The following is a 23,374-nucleotide window of genomic DNA, read 5'->3' as shown; positions in this document are numbered from 1 at the left end:
ATAAGAATACACAGGTTCAGATTTTGAAGGGTTTTTGAATTTCCAACATTATAATAAGTTATTAAACAGACAGTTGTAAGGTTTGATCATTTTCTCCACCCAGACAGATGTTGACATTTCTACAAGCATTGAGTCGATTAAGATTTTTACAATGTATCTTTCAGCTCCAATATATTTGTCAGTCCTTGTTTTGATGATTATTATAGTACATGTATGTGTTAAATATAATCTTTCAATTCTCTGCACAATTATAGATTTTTTTCAACCTCATCTGAAAATGTCTGACTTGCTTCCCTGAATATCAATGCCCCGTCAATTGTGGATCCTGCAAGTTTGATCATTTTCCTTTGAGTATCTGAATTCAAACAATTTTGGTAAATTAAATCCAATAGTGGTCTCCTGATGAAACCCTGGATCAGTTCATTCAGTCATTTCTTCCCACTCCAACATCAGCCAAGTTCTTCACAACTTCTAAGGCTTTGGCAAACAATTACTTAGAATTATATCATTTAGGAACAACTGTCACATCCCATTAGGTTTAGACTACCATTTATGGTCCACATGAGTGACTTCCCATATTAATTCATTTCACATGTTAACATATCCATTCACACCTGTCTCCTTCACCCTTATCGAGTAGTTATATACATCTGTAATTTATGCCTCAGATGTACAATGCAGTATTGAGTTTCACATTATAGTTTAATGGAATCATACAGTACAGAAGAGGCCCTTCAATCCGTCGACTCTGTCCCACCAAAAATATTCTACTATCTACATTAGTCTCACTTTTGCATACTGGGCCCACAGCTTTGAATGCCATGACACTTCAAGTGCTCATTCAAGTAGTTTTCAATGGTTGTGAGCTTGTGCCTCAGCTACTCTCCCTGGCAATACATTCCAGATCTCCACCAATCTCTGGGTGATTTCCTTAAATCCCCTCTAAACCATTCACACTAAAATTATGCCCTCTTGTTATTGACCTTTGACTGAGGTGACCTGCTGCTTCTATTCACCCTCTCCATGCCCCTGCTTAATTTTCTGTGCATGTGAGCTTATCCAGAATCTCTTCATAGCTGAAATGTAGTATCACAAGCAACATCCTGATTAATCTATTTTGTAATCTCCTCCCAGTACATTTGCATCCTTCCTATAGTGCTAGAACGGCATTCAATGCGCTAACTGTCGCCTAATCCAAGTTTTGTCCAGCTCCTACATAACCTCCCTGCTCTTGTAACCTATGCTACCACTGATGAGAGCAAGCATCTTGTATGCCTTCTCAACTATTATATAAACATCCCTTGCCACCTTCAGGGATCTGAGGACATGCACCCCAATGATCCCTCTGTTCCTTAGTGCTTTTTGGTGTACTGCCATTCATTGAGAACTCCCGTATCCTGTTCCTTCTTCAAAGAGCATCACTCCACGTTTATCAGGATTAAATTCCATCTGCCACTGATCTGCTCATCTGACTAATCTATTTATGTGCTCCTATAACCCAACACCTTCCTCCTAACTGCCAACCATCTGGTCTCTTTGTGCCATCATAAATATATTTATCATCCCACACTCCATACTTGTACATTCTCATCTATATCATTTATGGATCTCATAAGAAATAAGGGACTGATCCCTGTGATACACCACCTATACATTGGGCTCCAGTCACACTGACCACCTTCGATCACCACCTGTCACTCGGCGAATTTTGGATTCAACTTGCCAAGTTGTCATGGATGAAATGAGCTTTGACCTCTCTCTTTAGTTTCTCATGGGGAACCTCTGTTGGGACCTCTGCTGTTTGTAATATACATATATGGTTTGCATGAAAATGTGGGTGGCCTGTTTAGTAAATCTGCAGTTGATATGAAAGTTGGTGGAGTTGTGGATAACGAAGAAAGTTGTCAAAGGATATAGCAGGATGGAGGTCAGTTGGAAAGTTGGGTGGAAAAATGGAAGATGGAGTTTAATCTGGACAAGTGTGAGATGATGAGCTTTGGGAGGTCAAATGCAAGAGGAAAGTACACAGTAAATGACAAGACCCTTCGGACACTTGGTATGTAAGTCTATAACACCCTGAAAATGGCAACACAAGTGGACAAGTGAAGAAGATGTGGGGCAGGGTGAAAATGGCAGAATCTAGGGGCATAAGTTTAAAGTGCATGGTGGTAAGTTCAACTGAGATGTATGAGGCAAGTTTTTTTATGCAAAGAGTGAAAGGTGCCTGGAACATGCTGCCAGGGGAGGTGGCAGATACAAGAGTAACATTTAAGAGGCATTATGGCAAACATATGAACAGGCAGAGAGTATACAGATATGGGGCAGAAGTGGGTACTGCAGATGCTGGAGATTAGAGTCAAGATTAGAGTGATGCTGGAAAAGCAGCATCAGGTCAAGATGCTGCCTGACCTACTGTGCTTTTCTGGCACTACTCTAATATACAGATATGAACCACACGCAGTCAAATGGCATCATGTCAGCAATGCATGGTGGGCCAAAGAGCCTGTCCCTGTGTTGTACTGGTCCATTTTGTATGTAAGTTTTGGGTAGAAAGATGTCAGCTTAGATTATCATTACCTTACAGAAGTGAAGATGTTTGTCAAGTAGGATCTCGTCTGAATTCACATGCCTCTCAACTTTTCTTTTGCTGCATTTGTTCAAAGGATTTATGCATCACTGGAAAGGCCAAAAATTGTGGCCTATCCCTAACTGCCCTTGATCAGAGTTGGGGGGCTTGCTGGGCCATTTCAGAATGCACTGAAAACACAACATGGGGAGAGGGGACTGAAATGACAAATAGGTTAGACAAAGACAACAGATTATCTTCTGTAAAGGACATTAGTGAACTAAATAGTGATATTTAACATTCTCACCGTTTTATACTCTACTGCTCCACAGGTTAGCACTGCTGCCTCACAGCAACAGGGTCCCAGGTTCAATTCCAGCGTCAGGCGACTGTCTGCGTGAAGTTTGCACATTCTCCCCATGTCTGCGTGGGGTTCTCAGTCCACAGTCCACAGATGTTGGGTCAAAGGGCCTGTTTCCACACTGTAGGAATCTAATCTAATCTTCAAGATATTAACTCCAGTTTAACATAGAATTCTATCAGATGTGGTGGAATTTGAACTCAGAAAAATACAGTAGATTTCAAGATCACTAAGCCATTCCTTACCTGTATTACCAACATTCAATTCCATTACATTGAATTGAATTTATTGTCATGTGTACCGAGGCACAGTGAAAAGTTTTGTCTTGCAAGCAATGCAGGCAGATCACAGAGTTAAGTAACATAGATAAGTAAATAACAAGTAAACAGCAGGAAAAATAAAAACACAGGTACAGGGAAAGTTAAGCATTTGTGAGTCCATTCAGTATTCTAACAACAGTGGGGTAGAAACTGTTTCAAAACTGGCTGGTGCGTGTGTTCAGGCTTCTGTACCTTCTCCCTAATGGTAGAGGTTGTAGAAAAACGTTGCCAGGGTGGGATGAATCTTTTTGAATGCTGGTGGCCTTACCTTTACATGGTATAGAAGTAAGCCTAATGATCTTGCTATTCACTGTGTATGCTTTGTTTTCTACTTTGAATCTGTACACCATGTTAGCCCACTTTCAATCTTCTGGTTATCTCCCCAGTGTCCAACTTGTAAGCCTCACAAATTTCTTCCCCAGACTCTCCTCTCTCTGGGGGAGATATCATCTATCCTTAGAGATTCACTTGTTTGAGCCTGATTAGCCTAGGAATGCCACCTCATTTATAACAAAGCCATCTTTATGCAGAGAACATGTTCCTCAGGTAGCCTCTTGTGAATACTTGGAGGAAATGCTTATTCAGAGTATTTATCATTTTATGTTCAACCGCTGTTCTAAATCTTATATCTTTTGATTCTTTTCTTTCTGTCCTTTTTCTGCTGTGTCTGTCTTTATAAATATGTTTTATCCTCAATAGCTACAAGTTCTTGCAATTGGATACATTTTCTCACCAATCATCTTTGCAACATCTGGCTGCATTTTAATTTACATTCGTTCCATTTTTGTTCAGTTCCTTTTTCTCTTTATGATGTACAGGCCATCCTTCTTTTCCATTAATTTGTTGCATAATTTTTTTTTTGAGTCTGATCATGTTGGTGATAGGAATCCTGCACACTAAGTAGTCTTGAAATAGATTCCTTGGTTCAATATCTAGGTTGTGATGGAAGAAAATTAAATGACTTAAGCACTTGAGAAGGCAGCTCATCACCACCTTCTCAAAGGCAATTAGTGATGGGCAGTAAATGCTGGCCCAGCCAGTATTGCCAATATCCCATAAGGGAAGGAAAATAACATAATGCAGGCAGCATGCCAAGAATGGTTAACTAGCCTGCCCATGTAAACATCAGAACATCATGTTTACCGTTAGATTTGATTCGTCTTTTGGACAATACTTACTAAATAATCCAAAATGCACAAAGGCTTACACCTGAAATCAACTGATTATCTGCAGTAAGCAGCATGCTGGCCCTATTCAACTAACCTAAGCATGCAAATTAATTCGTGGTTTGTTGGGTGGATGAACATTGATCAGCAAACTTATTTGTTCATCCTTAGTAATCTGGTATATAATATGATGCCAAATGACCTTTTCACTACCATGATGTACACATATAAATGATCTTTTAATTTTTGCATTAAGGTTTGTAAATATAATTGAAGGGCAGTCACAGATTATACCATATGCAGAGCATCAGAGAGAAACACATTATTTCTTCACATTTACTGGCAGGTACGAGAGAGACCAAGGAGCATTATTCCAACATATTACGTCGTCCACTGAACCTTGTTGCAATAAAGCTATAATGTATGAGAATCTAAATTAACAGAGTAACACTGTCACATTTGTGGTTTAAATGTGATCTAAATTTAAGGCTTCACTGTTATAGCTGAATTCATGCTTCATTTGGTTTCATTAGTCTTTTCGAGTTTAAAATAGGTATAGTGTGATCCCATAAGAGACAGGGCTATTTTAGTCAGGGTTTATGACTTCAGTGCCATAAATCATATACAGACCTTTTTGAAATGCTAAAAGAATTGATAATTGCACAGAAGTCATATCTACATCCAAATGATATAGTTGGAAAGAAGATTTATCTATGACTGATAATTAAACAGTGAATGTTTTTAAAATAGATCAAATGATTGAATATTGCCCATTAAAAATTCAAGAGCATGTTAAAATTGAAGGAAGGATTTGATTGCACATTATGATATTTCCTCCTTTAGAGTCTCTTCCATTTTCTTGCTACAACATCCTGTTATAATATTTCAAATATTGTTGGGCCGGCAGGGATTTCATCAATCAGATAGAGAATGAGTAAATCCTGTCAGTTTCAAAACAGAGGACAAACAGAATCAAATTCCTTCAGGTAATCAATTGGTATTCATAACAATTCAGGCCCCAGAAGGAGGTAGTCCCATCTACTGAAAGTTGTAGGTCAATCAGAGGCCATCAGCACCTCATATTGTCAATGCCAGAAAGAGTTATGATGGCTGGGAACTTAGCACTCACCTGAGGCTTCAGAGTTAAGGAAAGGCTCCAGGACAGAGATGAGTGAAGAAAATGTTCTGATGGAAATGTCAGCGGCAAGAGCAATGGCTTTCAAAGGCCACCCACCTGCAAAAACCATAGCAAAGAATCTCTGCCTCCCAGAAGGCAACTGGCAAATCCAATAGAGTTTTTTTGAGTGACCTTCCTTAGGCACACAAGGCCCATTTAATTCTTCAGCCACCAGTAAGCTCTGTGTCAATTGGCTCATTTTCTTTTTTTAAATAAGCATGTAGACATCAGTGATTCTGCCAGCATTTGTTGACTATCCTTAATTACTCAGACTCACATTGCTGTGGGTCTGGAAGCGTAAATAAACTAGACCAGGTAAGGATGACAGATTTCCTTCCTTAAATAATATTACAAAAGAATGTAAGAACTAAGAGCAAGAGTAGTCAATTCAGATTATTGAGACTACTCTGTCATTTAACACAATTTCATCTCAGCCTCAACTTCACTTTCTTGCCCACTCCCGATAACTCTCTAACCCAATACACGTTAAAAATCTATATATCCTCTCCTTAAATGTAGTCATTGTCCCAGAATTCACTGCATTGTGGGGTAAAGAATTCTACAGATTCACAAACCCTTGAGAGAAGCTTTTCCTCCTTATTTCTGTTTTAAATCTGCCACCCGTTACCTTAAAAGGATCACCTCTCATTCTAGATTTCATCATAAAGGGGAAACATTTGCTCTATATTGTAAACCAGGTGGTGTTTTACTGCAATGGTTACATGGTTGTTATTAGGCTGCCTTTGTAAACATTCCATATTTTCATTGAATTCAAGTTTCAACATCTGCCAGAGTGGGACTTGAAACCATGTCCTCAGAACATTAATTTGGAGTTCCAGATTACTCACCCAGTCATATTGCAGCTATCCCATTTCCCCCCACCTCCACTTGCTAATTAATATCTCACTGCTAGGATCTATTAAACCCATATCAATCCCTTCTGCTCTCAATACTTAATTGGAGAAAGGACATTGTTACATTGCCTGGACACTGTTATAGATCTTCTCCCAAACTAAGAGGACCTAATGGCAGATTATATAAATTCCAGCCTGAGGAAACAGGTACAATCTCCAAGCACTGTTCCAGGGCAGCTTTTGATTCTAGTTTTCCTACCAAGTCAACCTCGTACTGGACTGAGACAGATATTGCTATGATTACACGGTTTGGCTGTGAAACACATTTTTGCATTAATAACTTAAGATGCAATGCATTACATATGCAAATTATTTCTGTTCACATTCTTGTACTACAATTGATTTAATCATCTGTTACTAGCTGTGTTAGTTTTGATTTTGGCTCATCCAAATCCCCTATGCTTACAGAGTGTAGACTGTGTTTGTGCCACAATCGATTTAATCTGCTGTTTCAGCAGTCCTCACATGTTTTTGTTTGAATGTTGTATAAATTAGCATTTCAAATAATCCTTTGCTATTGTCTGCCGCAATTTCTATAGCTGCTCTTTTATATTTCCTTGGCTATATGATCCTTATTTCTCAAAACTACTCTATGTTAGATGCAACAGGTAGACCATGATCCATATGACAGTCAATATTGTCAATTGACCAAAGTCTAATCCCATTTGGATCAGTCCTAGTCAATGCATGTATTCTACAGTTATTACTGAATTACATTGTTCATGACTTTTTAGCATCTTAACTGCTTGGTCTATCTGTATATCAGCAACTTATACGGAATATATTTTGCATATCCACAAAGTTTTTTTTGTGAGGCTCTTATTCAGTGGATTATGGATATAAGTCTGAGTTGTATGTTTGCCAATTTGAACAGTCTTATCTTTCATGGGCAATCTCAAGTGGAGGTAAATTATAACGGCCCAGATTTTCCAGTTTCCACATCATTGTAGACCAGATCTATGATACAAACACATGTAGTTGCTCCCTGATAGACCTAATGTGCTGATCCTGTGGGAATTGCCTGTGAAGTTGGCAATTTCCCTGTTCCCCAACTGTTTCTGAAAGCATCTGTGATTTTGAGATAGAGCAGGAGATTTCAGACAGTTTAACATTACTTGGTTGGGACATTTATCCAGGATACATGAGATACCTATACAACTGAACTCCCATCCCTAGTTATCCACCTTGTCCTCCCAGTTCCAATCTCTACCCCATGGCTGCCTGGCCAAAATCCCTGACTGCCCTACCACCCTATCAATAGCCACCCTCATACTCTAATAACCTGTCCTACTGCCAGTCTACCCACTTAGCCTACTCACTTTACCATCCTATCCATTCACTCGTTCAACTACTCGTCCATCAAAAACATTCGCAGTGGACATTTAGACTTATCTTTCAGTTGCTCACACTATAAAAAGGGTGGGAGACATTTCTTAGTTCTTTTTATTTTCTCTGCTCAAGGTCTATATTCCTGCACTTAAGAGGTTCTGTGAATAGCGGACCAGAAGCTTGACCAAAAAAGCCTATCCAGGAGTGCGGGCAGCTTTCTCTCTCTGACCAAGGTTGGGTATTTATGTTGTTGGACTAACATCGCTAGCTTCTCATTGATTTGTTTCTTTATCTATGGGGGATATGGTATTTTGACATGGCAACCTTTGTTGATCCAACAGTCATAAAGATAGCTATAGTGGGCACTAGTCATTCCATTAAATAAAAACAATATACCGCAGATGCCGGAGATCTGAAATAAAATAAAAGAAAAATGCTGGAGAAATTCAATGTTGTCTGGTCTGTGCAGAGAGAAACAGAGTTAACATTTTGAGACCAAAATGTGACTTTTCTTTAGTTTAAATGTAGAAGTAAGCCAATCACCTCATTTTGTCTTCACTCACTTTTCAAATGAGGAATTCACTGAATTCCATTCTCCCACCTTTTTTTCAAGGGATCCTGCATGTCCCTTATTTTTGAAATACAGTCTAACTCCCTTTTGAATCCCCCGATTGAACCTGACTCGACCATAGTCCCAGGAAATGCGACATACTGTACGTCAAAGGTTTCTCTCATGTTGTTTCTGGTTCTTTTGCCAATCAGGTTTCAGTCATTTTTGTATTAGTTTACACTCCCCCCATGATTTTGAACACTTCTATAAAATTTCTATTCAATCCTTTCTCCAAGGAAAACTGTCCCAAACTCCAAAAACCATCCTAACTTCAGTTTAGGCTCAGTAATGGTACTGGATCTATTTTCTCCAAAATCAGAACTGTTATAGTACAGGAGGAAGCCATTCACCCTTTATGTCTGCGTTTTCTCTCCTCATTATGACTTAGTATCATGCTCATGCGTTTCCCCCATAACCCTACAGATTGTTTCCAAATAATGAGCTGTATCTCACAAATGCCTCAAATGCCTCCAGGCAGTGTGTTCCAGACCCTAACTGCATGAAAAAGCTTTTTCTCAAATCACATTTGCATCTTTTGCAAAGTACCTTGAATCTGAGTGTACTCAATCTTGATCCTTGTAAAAGTGGGAACAATTCTTTTTCTCTATCCTTTCGATTCCAAAATTGTCTTTCAAATCTCCTCTGAGCTTTCTCTCTGAGGAAAGCAGTCCCAGCTTCTCCAATCTGTCTTCATAACTGAAGTTTCTCTTCCCTGGAGCATAATTCCGTTTTGTTACGCCTTTTTTTCAATACTATTTTAATATATGCAGACAAGATTGAAGTCTTCATTCCTCTTTCATCACCACAACATATGTTTGTCTTTATTCTTACATATTGCCTTTATATCAGTAATCATTGTTTAGCTGGGGATGCAAGACTGAATTTTTACTCTACTCCACCTTTCTTGTTATGGGTTTGCACTGGACCCAATGATATCACATTGTTATCCCTGCTTTCTCAATTGTGAATTTTAGGTAGAGCTGTCTATTTGTTAATGATTGTATACATAACTTCTCAGTTTGTCTCAATGACCTGAAATGTGAGGTTTCTGCTTTCCCCAGCACTTGGTCAAGATGACCCCCAGGCTGTCTCAATTAATTCACAGTGGATCTTCTATCCTTAACTGGGAAGCTGCTGGCTAATCTGATTGGCCAGGTAGCTCAGTAATCCCACTAGTTTTAGCATTGAATGGGTGCATTGCTGGGAGCACCATTCCATGGGAAGAGGACCAATGAAGTCCAGACTTGACAGAAATTTGGGAACTTGGGGAGACCTAGCTGGTAGACTATGCGTAATAGAGAATGGGGTTTGGGGAATAGGGTTTGAGATCTCTTGGGAGTGTGATAAAGTGGGATCTAGAGATGTAGAAACTGCCAATAATGGGCACAGCTGATGCCCCCATATACACAATGGAATCTTACCCTTCCTCTTGGCTGACAGCAGCCCATGTAGCTATCAATCATGTCCCCACCTTCGCCCATCACATCTGAAATAGCACTGGGGACAGAATGAGGGCACTAAGCAAGCATTAATTGACAATGTAATGGCCTCAAGCATTGAATGGGTTGCTTGACACCTTTCTTGCCCACCACAGTGGACAAGACATTTACCTCCGTTTTGAAGAGAGTAGATGTGTTTTTACCAGCTCTGACTATTGTTGTACCTATTGTTATTGTGCAATAAACCTTCTTGTTAATTAAGGACAGTACACTTTATACATATATTGTACGCAACGTACCTTCTACCACTTAACTCTAGATGGACTCAGGACAAAGAAAAGTCAGTGGTGAATTGGTGGCTTAGAATTATCTCTACATTAACAACGTAAGGTTCTTAAACAATGCGAAATAATAAAGGATGAAGGAGCAGCCCTCCGAAAGCTAGTGTATTCAAATGAATCTGATGGGCTATAACCTCGTGTCGTGTGATTTTTGACCTTGACAACCCAGTCAACTCCAGCACCTCCACTTCATTGGAACTATCGCTCACAGAGATTAATTTACTCCACCATTAAATCGGTTATTGAATGAATTGAATTGAATGAATGGTTTACTGTCACTTGTATTTTATAGTGACTAATGCAGTGAAAAGCTTCAACTGTTGCCAAAACCCAGTGTCATTTTGAATAGTTTAAGAATGATAATATATAGTTGAGAAGAGTCTTTATTAGTGCCTCTGCCTTCACCATGAATCCTGAGTCATGACACCTGTGCTGCCATCCCTCCACCACCATCTTCCAACCATCTGTGGGAGACTCACCAATATAGCAGTTGCCTTTATTAGGTCCATCTCTTCACTGCTGGGCTCACCTCACCAATGCTGGGTCCCGTGCTGAACCCACACTCACCCCACAAACAAGAGTCTCCGTCTCTGCTTCTTCACCAATAACCAGGAGTTGCCGCTACGAGTCTACAGCAACCTTAAGCAGGGGAGGCTGGTTCCACAGCCGTCTCACCAGCGCTAGAGTACCCACTCCAGGCATACCATGCTACTATAGCCTCGCCAACACTGGAGTCCCTGTTGTGGACTTACTGCAAGCAGGAGCCCCTGGCTCTGCTGCCGGACCAAGTTACTGCCACCTTGCTCCGGTTGCCCTCCTCTGAAATGTCGCCTTCTCCGACCGGAAGAAAGTGAAGAAAAGAAGAAAATGAAGAAGAAAGGAAACAAAGTGGGTAAAGAAGAAGGAAGAAAGCGGCTGCTATAGGAAGGATGTTGCAAAACTTGAAATGGTTCAGAGAAGATTTACAAGGATGTTGCCAGGCTTGGAGGGTTTGAGCTGTAGGGAGAGGTCGAATAGACTGGGGCTGTTTCCTCTGGAGTGTCGGAGGCTGAGGGGTGACTTGAAACAGAAGTTTACAAAATCATGAAGGACATGAATAGGATGAATAGGCAAGGTCTTTTCCCAATGGGGGATGGTGGGGTGGGGAGTCCAAATTTAGGGGGCATCGGTTTAAGGTGAGAGGAGAAAATTTAAAAGGGACAACTTTTTTTTCATGCTGAGGATGGTATATGCATGGAAGGAGCTGCCAGAGGAAGTAGATTAGATTCCCTACAGTGTGGTAACAGGCCCTTTGGCCCAACAAAATGGGCAATTTAACATGGCCAATTCATCTTTGGACTGTGGGAGGAAACCGGAGCACCCGGAGGAAACCCACACAGACATGGGGAGAATGTGCAAACTCCACACAGACAGTCACCCGAGGCTGGAATCAAACCTGGGACCCTGGTACTGTGAGGCAGCAGTGCTAACCACTGAGCCACCATGCCCCCACCCTAGCAAACTGCTTGCCCATTGCCCATGGCATTATCAGCATGCCTGCTAATCTTTCAGCAGTGACAAATCATGTTGGTAGAGTCTTAGCAGTAGTGGAGGTTGGTACAATTACAACATTTAAAAGGCATCTGGATGGGAATATGAATAGAAAGGGTTTGGAGGGATATGGGCCAAATACTGACAAATGTGACTAAATGAATTTAGGATATCTGGTTAGTGTGGATGAATTGAACCAAAGGGCTTGTCTCCATGCTGTACATCTCTATGACTCTATGAATCTATGACTGGGGCCTGGAATGGAGAAAACAAAACTGTGCTTTAAAGAGAGAGATGGAGAGAGGAAACCCATTGATTGGCCCCAAAGCAGTTATCCTGAAGTTAAATGTACTACCCTGGCAGGGCTTAAATCTGGCTTCAGTTGATATAGTCATAAAAGCTGACAAGTTTTGAAGTTAAATCTCTGTCTCTAAGACTCTATCAACATTATTTGTCACTGCTACAAGATTAGCAGGCATGCTGATAATGCCATGGACAATGGGCAAGCAGTTTGCGAGACACGAATAAGGATGGAAGGAAATTTATCTGTAAACTTCTAGCAGTTATCATTAAGCTGATATAAACTAGACAAAAGTGAGCCAGTAATTTAATTATTTTACACCCTGGTTGTTGCTATTGTTAATTATAAATAGGGAAATTGGCTATAAATCTCAAAAGTTGTGAAGTTTAGCCAAATCATTGAGGAAATCAGATGAATGAGAGACAAAGTCCGACTTCAACATGGATTGCTAATTGGTTGGACAGGCAGGATTGAGTGCAAGACCCCAGGATTTCAGCCATACTTTATTGCTGAAAATCTGATCTTTCAGATCTCATCCAGTATCAAACAACTAGCCCCACCTCCTGCACGCAATTTTCTGTCTGACTATTCAATTGTTGCCATTTCTTATTCTAGCTTTTCCTGGAAGAAGACTTGTACAGATTGTTCGTCCTCACTGCCTGCAAATTGCCTGCAAGACGTCTTCCTACTTTACAATAACAGATATACTTTCAGAAGTATTCAACTTGTTGTAAAGTGCTTTGGGATGGACAGAGATTGTGTAGAACACAGAATACATGGTCTTTCATCTCAAACACACAGATGAAAACAGCCTAGACCAAACCCCTACCATCAGGGACACAGAGAGCTTAGTCGAGTAGGTATGGGTATATTTGGTAGCTTTCATTCCATCTTAAAAAATGAACAACATTGGGTCATAATCTCAAGGCAATCACCTGCAAAGATCCATGTGCAATCTTAACTCTTACACCTTTTCTATTTCAAAACAGCACTTCAATGGAACACAATCCTTCAGTGGAAGTTGTTATTTTATTCTACCCAGTCATTAGACAGTGTGTTGAGATTCAGCGAGTCTGGTAGCAATCCAATAATATCTTCCTGTGTTAATGAATTCCCTGAGGTGGGTGAGGCCAGAACTAGAGGGCATAGGTTTAGGGCGAGAGGGGAAAAGGGACCCAAAGGGCAAGATTTTCACGCAGGTGGTGCTGACAATAGACAATAGACAATAGGTGCAGGAGGAGGCCATTCTGCCCTTCGAGCCTGCACCACCATTCATTATGATCATGGCTGATCATCCTCAATCAGTATCCTGTTCCTGCCTTATCTCCATAACTCTTGATTCCACTATCCTTGAGAGCTCTATCCAACTCTTTCTTAAACGAATCCAGAGACTGGGCCTCCACTGCCTTCTGGGACAGAGCATTCCACACACCCACCACTCTCTGGTGAAGAAGTTTCTCCTCATCTCTGTCCTAAATGGCCTACCCCTTATTTTTAAGCTGTGTCCTCTGGTTCGGGACTCACCCATCAGCGGAAACATGTTTCCTGCCTCCAGAGTGTCCAATCCTTTAATAATCTTATACATCTCAATCAGATCCCCTCTCAGTCTTCTAAACTCAAGGGTATACAAGCCCAGTCGCTCCAATCTTTCAACATAAGATAGTCCCGCCATTCCAGGAATTGACCTCGTGAACCTACGCTGCACTCCCTCAATAGCCAGAATGTCTTTCCTCAAATTTGGAGACCAGAACTGCACACAATATTCCAGGTGCGGTCTCACCAGGGCCCTGTACAGCTGCAGAAGAACCTCTTTGCTTCTATACTCAATCCCTCTTTTTATGAAGGCCAACATGCTATTAGCTTTCTTCACTACCTGCTGTACCTGCATGCTTGCCTTCATTGACTGGTGTACAAGAACACCCAGATCTCTTTGTACTGCCCCTTTACCTAACTTAACTCCATTTAGGTAGTAATCTGCCTTCCTGTTCTTGCCACCAAAGTGGATAACCATACATTTATCCACATTTAGCTGTATCTGCCATGCATCTGTCCACTCACCTAACCTGTCCAGGTCACCCTGTAATCTCCTAACATCCTCCTCACATTTCACCCTGCCACCCAGCTTTGTATCATCAGCAAATTTGCTAATGTTACTATTAATACCATCTTCTATATCATTAATATATATTGTAAAAAGCTGCAGTCCCAGCACTGATCCCTGCGGTACCCCACTGGTCACCCTCAATCATCCGAAAGGGAGCCGTTTATCACTACTCTTTGTTTCCTGTCAGCCAACCAATTTTCAATCCAAGTCAGTACTTTGCCCCAAATACCATGCGCCCAAATTTTGCTCACTAACCTCCTATGTGGGACTTTATCAAAGGTGCATGTGTGGAATGAGCTGCCAGAGGAAGTGGTGGAGGCTGGTGCAATTATAGCATTTAAAAGGCATCTGGATGGGTGTCCAAATAGGAAGGGTTTAGAGGGATATGAGCCAAGTGCTGGCAAATAGAACTAGATTAATTTAGGATATTTGGTTGGCATGGACGAGTTGGACCGGAGGGTCTGTTTTCATGCTGTACATCTCTGACTCTATAACCTATGCCAATAGGAGCTATTGATGATAGGTGTACCACAGGAAACAGCATAGTCATACATTAAAGTCCTCTTTTAGTTTTGCTAAGGCAAAATGAAATAAAGAAATTGGAAGCATGGGCATGAGAAGGAAGCTTCTGTCATCACATGGGGAGATATAGGAGGTATTGGAAGGGCATTTTCAGTCAAGGAATTTCACCAGAATGGTTGAAGATGACCATTTTCAGCTTTCATGTTGTCAGCTTGCATGCACTCTTGTTTGTTTGTGAAAGTTGGATCATATTAATGGATGCTGCAGCTGGATTCCTGCTGTAATAGACCAGAGTCATAAACTTGGATACTGCAACTTCTTAACAAGGCTGGGACCATCCATGGAGAGGAAAGCTGAATTAACGTTTCTAGTTGAATTGTGATAGTTTTTATGCTTTTGATGATAAGGTCCGACGGAGTGTTGTTAAATAATGAGACCTTGGAGTGCAGGTTCATGGTTCCTTTGAAAGTAGAGTCGCTGGTAGATAGGATAGTGAAGGAGGCATTTGGCATGCTTTCCTTTATTGGTCAGAGAATTGAGTATGGGAGTTGGGAGGTCATGTTGCGGCTGTACAGGACATTGGTTAGGCCACTTTTGGAATATTGTGTGCAATTCTGGATTCCTTCCTATCAGAAAGATGTTGTGAAACTTGAAAGGGTTCAGAAAAGGTTTACAAGGATGTTGCCAGAGTTGAAGGATTTGAACTACAGGGAGAGGCTGAATGGGCAGGGGCTGTTTTCCCTGGAGCATCGGAGGCTGAGGGATGGCCTTATAGAGGTTTATAAAATCATGAGGGGCATGGATAGGGCAAATAGACAAAGTATTTTCCCTATGGCAAGTTAGTCCAGAACTAAAGGGCATAGGTTTAGGGTAAGAGGGGAAATATATATAAAAGGGACCTAAGAGACAACTTTTTCATGCAGAGGGTGGTGCGTGTATGGAATGAGCTGCCAGAGGAAGTGATGGAGGCTAGTACAATTGCAACATTTAAGAGGCATTTGGATGGGTATCAGAATAGGAAAGATTTAGTGGGATATAGGCCAAGTGCTGACAAATGGGACTAGGTTAGATTCAGATATCTGGTTGGCATGGATGAGTTGGACCAGTGAGTCTGTTTCCATGCTGTACATGGTATTAGGTTCCCTGCACTATCGAAACAGGCCATTTGACCCAACAAGGCCACACAGACCCTCTGAAGAGTAACCCACCCAAACCCATTCCACTACCCTATATTTACCCCTGACTAATGTATCTAATACTATGAGCAATTTTAGCATGACCAATTCACCTCACCTGCGCAACTTTGATCTGTGGGAGAAAACCGGACCACCTGGAGGAAACCCACACAGGCAGAGAGAATGTGCAAAATCCACATAGACTCACCCAAGGCTGGAATTGAACCCAGGTCCCTGGTGCTGTGAGGCAGCAGTGCTAACCACTGAGCCACCATGCTGCCCAATGACTCTCTGAAAGAGGGCAGGGGTTGGAAGTGCAAAAAGGAAGATCTGTGAAAGGGTAAAGGGTGGGAGAAACCATGCAATAAAAAGGAGTTGTATTGTTTCTTTTAAAGAAGCAAAACATTTGTCAGGAATCAGTGTGAATGGCAATGAACAACTCTGTCCAAATTAATGCAAAACAGGTTTAGGATTAGCACAAGAACATAATGAAGAATCAAAATGGGGAACAAAGGTCATGATTGGAATTAGTTGAACATTATGTTGACTCTAGGAGCCTGTAAGATGTCCAATTGGTAAATGAAGTGCTGGTATTCTAGTTTGTGTTAAACCTCCTCCTTTTCAATGGAATAAAACTCATCACATTTCCTCAGTTCTGAAGAAAAATCATATTTTATTTAATGTTGACTGAAATTGCACAGGAGTTTGAGCAATGTGAGCTCTGGCAAGATTTGTGACTGAACCGAACAAATCCGCTAAGGCCCATCTCAACATCAGGAGTACTGTGCTCCATCTTTTCTGCTTTTGACAAGTAATGTGGTGAGTTTTCTTGCAAGGCAGTAGCAAGTGTCATTTAAGGAGTATTAAAGCTTTATGAACACCTTGATCACAGCATAACTTAACTCCTTAATACTCAACTTCCACTCTTATAAAACAAGTTAGACAGTGGTGCTATGGAGTCCATGGACCATGTATACATGGGGAGTGGGCATTTTCACTCCCTTTTTAGTTATCTAGAAAACTTTCTCCTCTGCTTTTGGTTGCACTTCAGCCCCACGTTCCTAATCTTTGGGCAGCCGGTGCCGAGGGGGGAGGTTAAGTCAGAGGATCTCCTTGTGGTTCTGCTCCTGGGCCTGGCCAAACTGCCTGCCCCTCTTCTGTGGTTCTGTCCGTGCCCGGGTGTCTCTGGAGAAGGAGAACACAGTGTCGACCAACACCCTTGAGCTGTTCAGGGAGAGATTGGAACCACAAGGAGTGGAGTATTTTATTTCCCCCTCTAACTCTATTTTGATTTAATCCCCGCCCTCCCCTTCACTTTTTTGATCACACAGCATTGCCATTTGATGTGAAGGGCACTGCTTGTCACTGGTCACTCGGGTCTCCCTTTCTTCCTGGTGGTGGACATTGAATAAAGATTTGTACACCTGTTGTCTCTCACTGTGTCTCACACCTACATGCACACAGCATGGGTGCTGGGGAAAATATAATTACTACTGCTGGGAAGTAGTGCAGGGGAAAAAAAATGCTTAGTTGTTGAGATGTGGAAATCAGAGCAAGTAACACGTGAAGTCAGCTTGCTACTTGCTCAGAAGGATCTCGATGTTGCATCATGGGACGCATTCCACAGATACCAGCTGAACACACCCCTCGTCCACACGTGTTGGCACCTGACATTTGCTGACCTTGCTTATAAATCATCCTGGAATCTGTATGATACACTTGCAGGTGGCACATGAAGCTCAGACCTGCATTGCAGGATGCACTAGTAAATAGTGTTGAAAGACAGCAATTTATGAAGATGGACAGGCACCCAGCTCATTGATTCAAGTAGATTGCATCTCAGGCTGCTTGCTTGCTCTTCTAGATCTCACTCCCTTAAAACCAATCTCCACGCTCACAGTGCCTTGCCTTGCCTATTCATACTTCAGCACTTAATGATGGTTGGGACTGACTGCAATGAGAGGTTGAATAATTGATGTAAGTCTGGGTTGGAGAGAGGTTTGGAGAGGATCATCTTGCCAAATTTCCTCAGCTGCCTGAAGAAGAAGAGACTAATGCATCAACATGAAAAGTCCAAGACAGCTTGTTGTGGATGTACATGACTCTCTTTCAATGTGCTGGTCATTCAGTTGGTGTGGTGCACATGCTGAGGCTGGAGCTGGAAGAAATATAGAGACAAAGCTCTTGTTAGTGGGGCCTCTGCATAACTCACTGTATGAAGAGGTGTGAAAAGACCTTGTCTACAGAGTACGCCCCCACTAACTCTTCTGAGATCAAAGAACTACTTTCGCTGTTTATGTCTTCAACGTAGGTCATTTTAAATGAAAGACTGTGACAGAGCCTCTGGTGGGATGTAGAGCCTCTGGTGGCTAGCTATCTAAGAAGGTGAAGGTGGATGCACGAGGAGCAAGGAACAGCCCAGCAGCCGGTCAAGAAACACCCAGCTCAGGGAGCAATCATAGCTGTGGGACCTGGTGCACTGAGAACATCCTAGCTCTCAATGCCAGCAAAACCAAGAAACTCATTATTGACTTTCAGCAGGAGTTTACTCATGTCCCCCCTACACATTAACAGCACAGAGGTGGAATGAGTGGAGACTGTCAAGCTCCTGGGAGTGGTCATCCACAACAAGCTTTCTTGGACTCTTCATGTTGTTGCATTTGTCTCTTCTTCTTCAGGCAGCTGAGGAAATTTGGCATGATGGTAAATACCCTTGCCAACTTTTATTGGTATGTCATCAAGACCATTCTGTATGGAAACTGTAACATTCAGGATTGGAGACAGTTACAGACAGTAGTGAACTCGGCCCAGACAAACACAAAGGCCAACCTCCCATCTATTGAATCCATCTACCAGGCCCATAGTCAAGGAAAGACCGCCAGCATTCCCAAAGATCCATCCTACCCTGGCAATGTTTTTCTACAACCTCTACAATCGGGGAGAAGATGCAGAAGCCTGAACACACGCCCCAGCTGCTTTCAAAACAATTTCTACTCTATTGTTGTTAGAATACTGAATAGACTCACAAACTCTTAACATTCGCCTGTACCTTTGTCTTTGTTTTTGCCGCTGTTTACCTATTACTTACTTATCTATGCTACTTAACTATGTGATCTGCTTGTATTGCTCACAAGACAAAGCTTTTCACTATGCCTGGTACACGTGACAATAAATAAATTCAATTCGATTCACCTCTTGTACAGTTTTCAGTGTACTCATCTATCTCTGTACTTGAGAACATGTGACAATAAACTGTCACATTCTAATTCTAATTCTTCAGGATGTGTAGGATTTGCAGGAAGCCTGGAGTTATTTAGCCTTGATTCTTTTTCCTGAGGGTGACTGAGGTGCAGTGTGGATACTGATGTTGTGATGGAACTTTGCTGGATGGTAGAGTTAGACCTGAGAGGCGAGAGTGAGGCCTGCAGATGCTGAAGATTAGAGTCGAGAGTGTGGTGCTGGAAAAGCGCAGCAGGTCAGCAGCATCTGAGGAGTAGGAAAATCGACATTTTGGGCAAAAGCCATTCATCAAGAATGAGGCTGGAAGCCTCAGGAGAGGAGAGATAAATGGGAGGGGGATGGGGCTGGGGGAAAGGTAGCTGAGAGTGCGATAGGTGGGTGGAGGTAGGGGTAATAGTGATAGGTCGGAGAGGAGGGTGAAGTGGATATGTGGGAAGGAAGATGGACAGATCATGAGGGCAATGCTGAGCTGGATGGTTGGATCTGAGGTAAGGTGGGAAGGGAAAATGAGGAAACTGGTGAAATCCACATTGATGCCATGGTGTTGGGGGGGTGCCAAGGTAGAAGGTGAGGTGTTCTTCCTCCGGGCATCAGGTGTTAAGGGAGTGATGATGGAGGAGGCCCAGGATCTGCATTCCCTCAGCAGAGTGGGAGGGGGAGTTGAAATGTCCAGTCATGGGGCAATGGGTTTTTTGGTGCAGGTGTCCCAGAGATGTTTAATTTCTGAACACCGATTGCACAGTTCCTTCCAGGAAGTGTTAAAATCAGGCCCATAGAGCATAAATAAACATTGAGTACAATTTTCAAGTGGTTGAAGCAAAATTCTGACAGCAATAGAATGATTATTCAAAGCAATAGGATCCAATTTTGAGAACAAGGCAAGCATTCATTCATAGAATGAGCAGAATTGCAAGTTAATCTACAGGCACAGCAAGTGATAAGGAAGGCACATGAACTGTTGGTAGTTCTTTTAAGAGGTGTGGAACAGAAAAGTGGGATAGTTTTACTGCAGCTATGCATGGCCTTGATGAGACTACACTGGAATACAATGAATTGTTTTGCTCTCATTATCTACAGTATGAAATTATTGAGTTAGAAGCAGTTCATAAAAGACTTTTGATAATGAAGGAAGTCAAGTGTTAGAAAGTACAGATGAGTAAGTACAGATGAGAATGCAACTAGATCAGCCCTGATTTTATTGAGTGGTAGAGAAGGCTCGAATGGTGGTGAAGACTGTTACTGTCTGGAGTTCCTATGTCCCTAAATTTTCAATTCCCATTTCAGTGACTGTAAAATTCTCCAATACCCTCCTACCTGCCCTAGCTGGTCTGTGTTTTAACCTGGGGCAGGAGAGGCGAGAGCAGCCTGCTTACCCTCACCCCACTGTTGGCTATTTAAGGACCTCAATATTTATGCTGATAGGAGGAGTTGAGGATGGGGGTAAGCATGCTGAATGTCTGGGGAGGCAACCCTTTCAGGGGACACTTTCCATATTGGGCTACTCACCACAAGATCTGTGACCCATAGGTGCTTCCTTCTCCCTGACCTCTTCATGAAAAACTCCAATCCCTCTTCCACATCCTCCTGGGCTTTATCTTTCCTCCTTGTCATGAATCACCACACTTACCTTGTTCTGGACTGAACAATGTATTGATATTCTCGAGGCTGGATGTTGGGATGCTATGCCCAGTTATCTACCAGGCTCCAGATATGTTGAGGGGCCTGCCCACCATCAGAAAGATTCTCGTGCCTTTGTCTTCATGGACTTCTTCCTGGGTCACAACTGCTAGGCACATAATTCCATGCATTTTGATCTCCTACCTATTAAGGTCACTCTTTGTCTATTGACACCAAACATCTAAACCAATGCTCAACTGTCAGAATTTTCATGCCCTCCTGCCCCCAAACCTGCCTCTGCATGGCCAAAAACAAGATTCTGCCCTGCTTTTCCATTTAAAACAAAACATGCGAGGATATGGTCATCGCTGGCTGAGCCAGTATTTATTATACATCCCTAATTGCCTTTCAGAAGGTGATGGTGAGCTGCCTTGCTGAACTGCAGCATTCTATTTGCTGTAGGTTCAACCATAACATTGCTGGGAAGGACTTTGACCTAACGACAATGAAGAAATGGCGATATATTTCCAAGAAAGGATGGGGAGTGGCTTGGATGGGAACTTGCAGGTGGTGGTGCTCCTATGTATCTGCTATTCATGTCATTCTAGACAGTAGTGCTCATGGGTTTAGAAGTTGATGTGTAAGGAGCTTTAGTGTGCATTTAGTAGATGGTACATGCTACTGCTGTTGAATGTCAGTGGTATAAAGTGAATGTTTGTCAGAGTGTTGGCAAACAAGAGGGCAGCTTTGTTCCCGAGTGTTGTTGGAGCTACACTTATCACTTAATTTGCGCTTTCTGAATGATAGTCAGGCTTTGGGCAGTCAGGAGGTGACTTGTTCAATACTGGACTCCTAACCTCTGACTTGCTCTTGTAGCAACAGTACTTATGTGGCTAGTCCAGTTCATTTTCTGTTCAATTGGAACACCCAAGGTGTTCGTATTGGAAGATTCAACAATGAACATCAACAGATGATGATTAGATTCTCTCCTGTTGGAAACAGCTGTTGCCTGATACTTCTGTGGCACAAACGTTGCTTGCCAGGTTTTAACCCAAGCCTGGTTGTTGTTCAGGTCTTATTGCATTTGGGCACAGTTTGCGTCAGTACCTGAGGAGTGATGTGCTTTGTAGAACAGAGTGCAATCATCAGCAAACATTTCCACTTCTGATCTTATGATGGATTGAACCAATATATATATATCACCATTGCACATTTCTCATTAGAACGAACAGTGATGTTTAAATTTTCAGCAGTACCAGTAAATGGAGGGTAACCAGAATACTTGTTGCATTTGATAGTGCAGCAAACCAACCCTGATAACAATTTTCTATCTAAGGCAAACATTCTTGTAGCCAAGACACAGGGGAAATAAAATGTATTGCACCATGAATTTTGGAACTAAAAGTTTATTGGAAAATTGATGTTACTTTCCAAAAAGAGACAAATAAATAGGCCAGTTGTTCCAAATTCTCCATTGAGGTTTCCTTAAGCCAGTAAAGACAATTGGACAGCAGTAATTAGGATTTATTGAAAGAACTAGAGGAAAGAATAAAATGAGTTGGATTGCAGAGGTCTGAAATGAATAGAAGGGGAATCATGTTATATCAGGAATTCAAGAATGAAAATGAAATCTGAATCTCTCTACACAAGTTAGCTAAGGTGGAACTAACAAATTTAACACAATGACAAAGGTGAAAGCTACATGGTAAGCTGCTGGGAAAATGTTTAATTTAGTTGCATCAATTGAATTAAAATGAGCAATTATTAAAGGACATGGAATTGAAATAAGGTCCGATAGCTGCAGTGGAAACACTAGCATCAAACAAGTATAATAGACCCTACTTCCTCACCTGTTCTTGTAATTTGAGTAATTTGGGATAGATATAAAACAAGACAATAGACAATAGGTGTGGGAGTAGGCCATTCAGCCCTTCGAGCCTGCACCGCCATTCAATATAATCATGGCTGATCATTCCTAATCAGTATCCTGTTCCTGCCTTATCTCCATAACCCTTGATTCCACTATCTTTGAGAGCTCTATCCAACTCTTTCTTAAATGAATCCAGAGAGTGGGCCTCCACTGCCCTCTGGGGCAGAGCATTCCACACAGCCACCACTCTCTGGGTGAAGAAGTTACTCCTGAACTCTGTCCTAAATGGTCTACCCCGTATTTTTAAGCTGTGTCCTCTGGTTCGGCACTCACCCATCAGTGGAAATATGTTTCCTACTGCCAGAATGTCCAATTCTTTCATAATCTTATACGTCTCAATCAGATCCCCTCTCAGTCTTCGAAACTCAAGGGTATACAAGCCCAGTCGCTTCAGTCTTTCAGTGTAAGGAAACCTGCCATTCCATGAATTGACCTCGTGAACCTACGCTGCACTCCCTCAATAGCCAGAATGTCTTTTCTCAAATTTGGAGACCAGAACTACACATAGTACTCCAGGTGTGGTCTCACCAGGGCCCTGTACAGCTGCAGAAGCACCTCTTTGTTTCTATACTCAATTCCTCTTGTTATGAAGGCCAGCATGCTATTAGCCTTCTTCACTACCTGCTGTACCTGCATGCTTGCCTTCATTGACTGGTGTACAAGAATACCCAGATCTCTCTGTACTGCCCCTTTACATAAATTGATTCCATTGAGGTAGTAGTCTGCCTTCCT

The sequence above is a fragment of the Chiloscyllium plagiosum genome, unplaced genomic scaffold (assembly GCF_037043375.1).
Source record: "Chiloscyllium plagiosum isolate Xiang-an unplaced genomic scaffold, Cpla_swu_hap1 HiC_scaffold_4, whole genome shotgun sequence".
Classification (NCBI taxonomy): domain Eukaryota; kingdom Metazoa; phylum Chordata; class Chondrichthyes; order Orectolobiformes; family Hemiscylliidae; genus Chiloscyllium; species Chiloscyllium plagiosum.
This window is presented reverse-complemented; position numbering follows the sequence as displayed.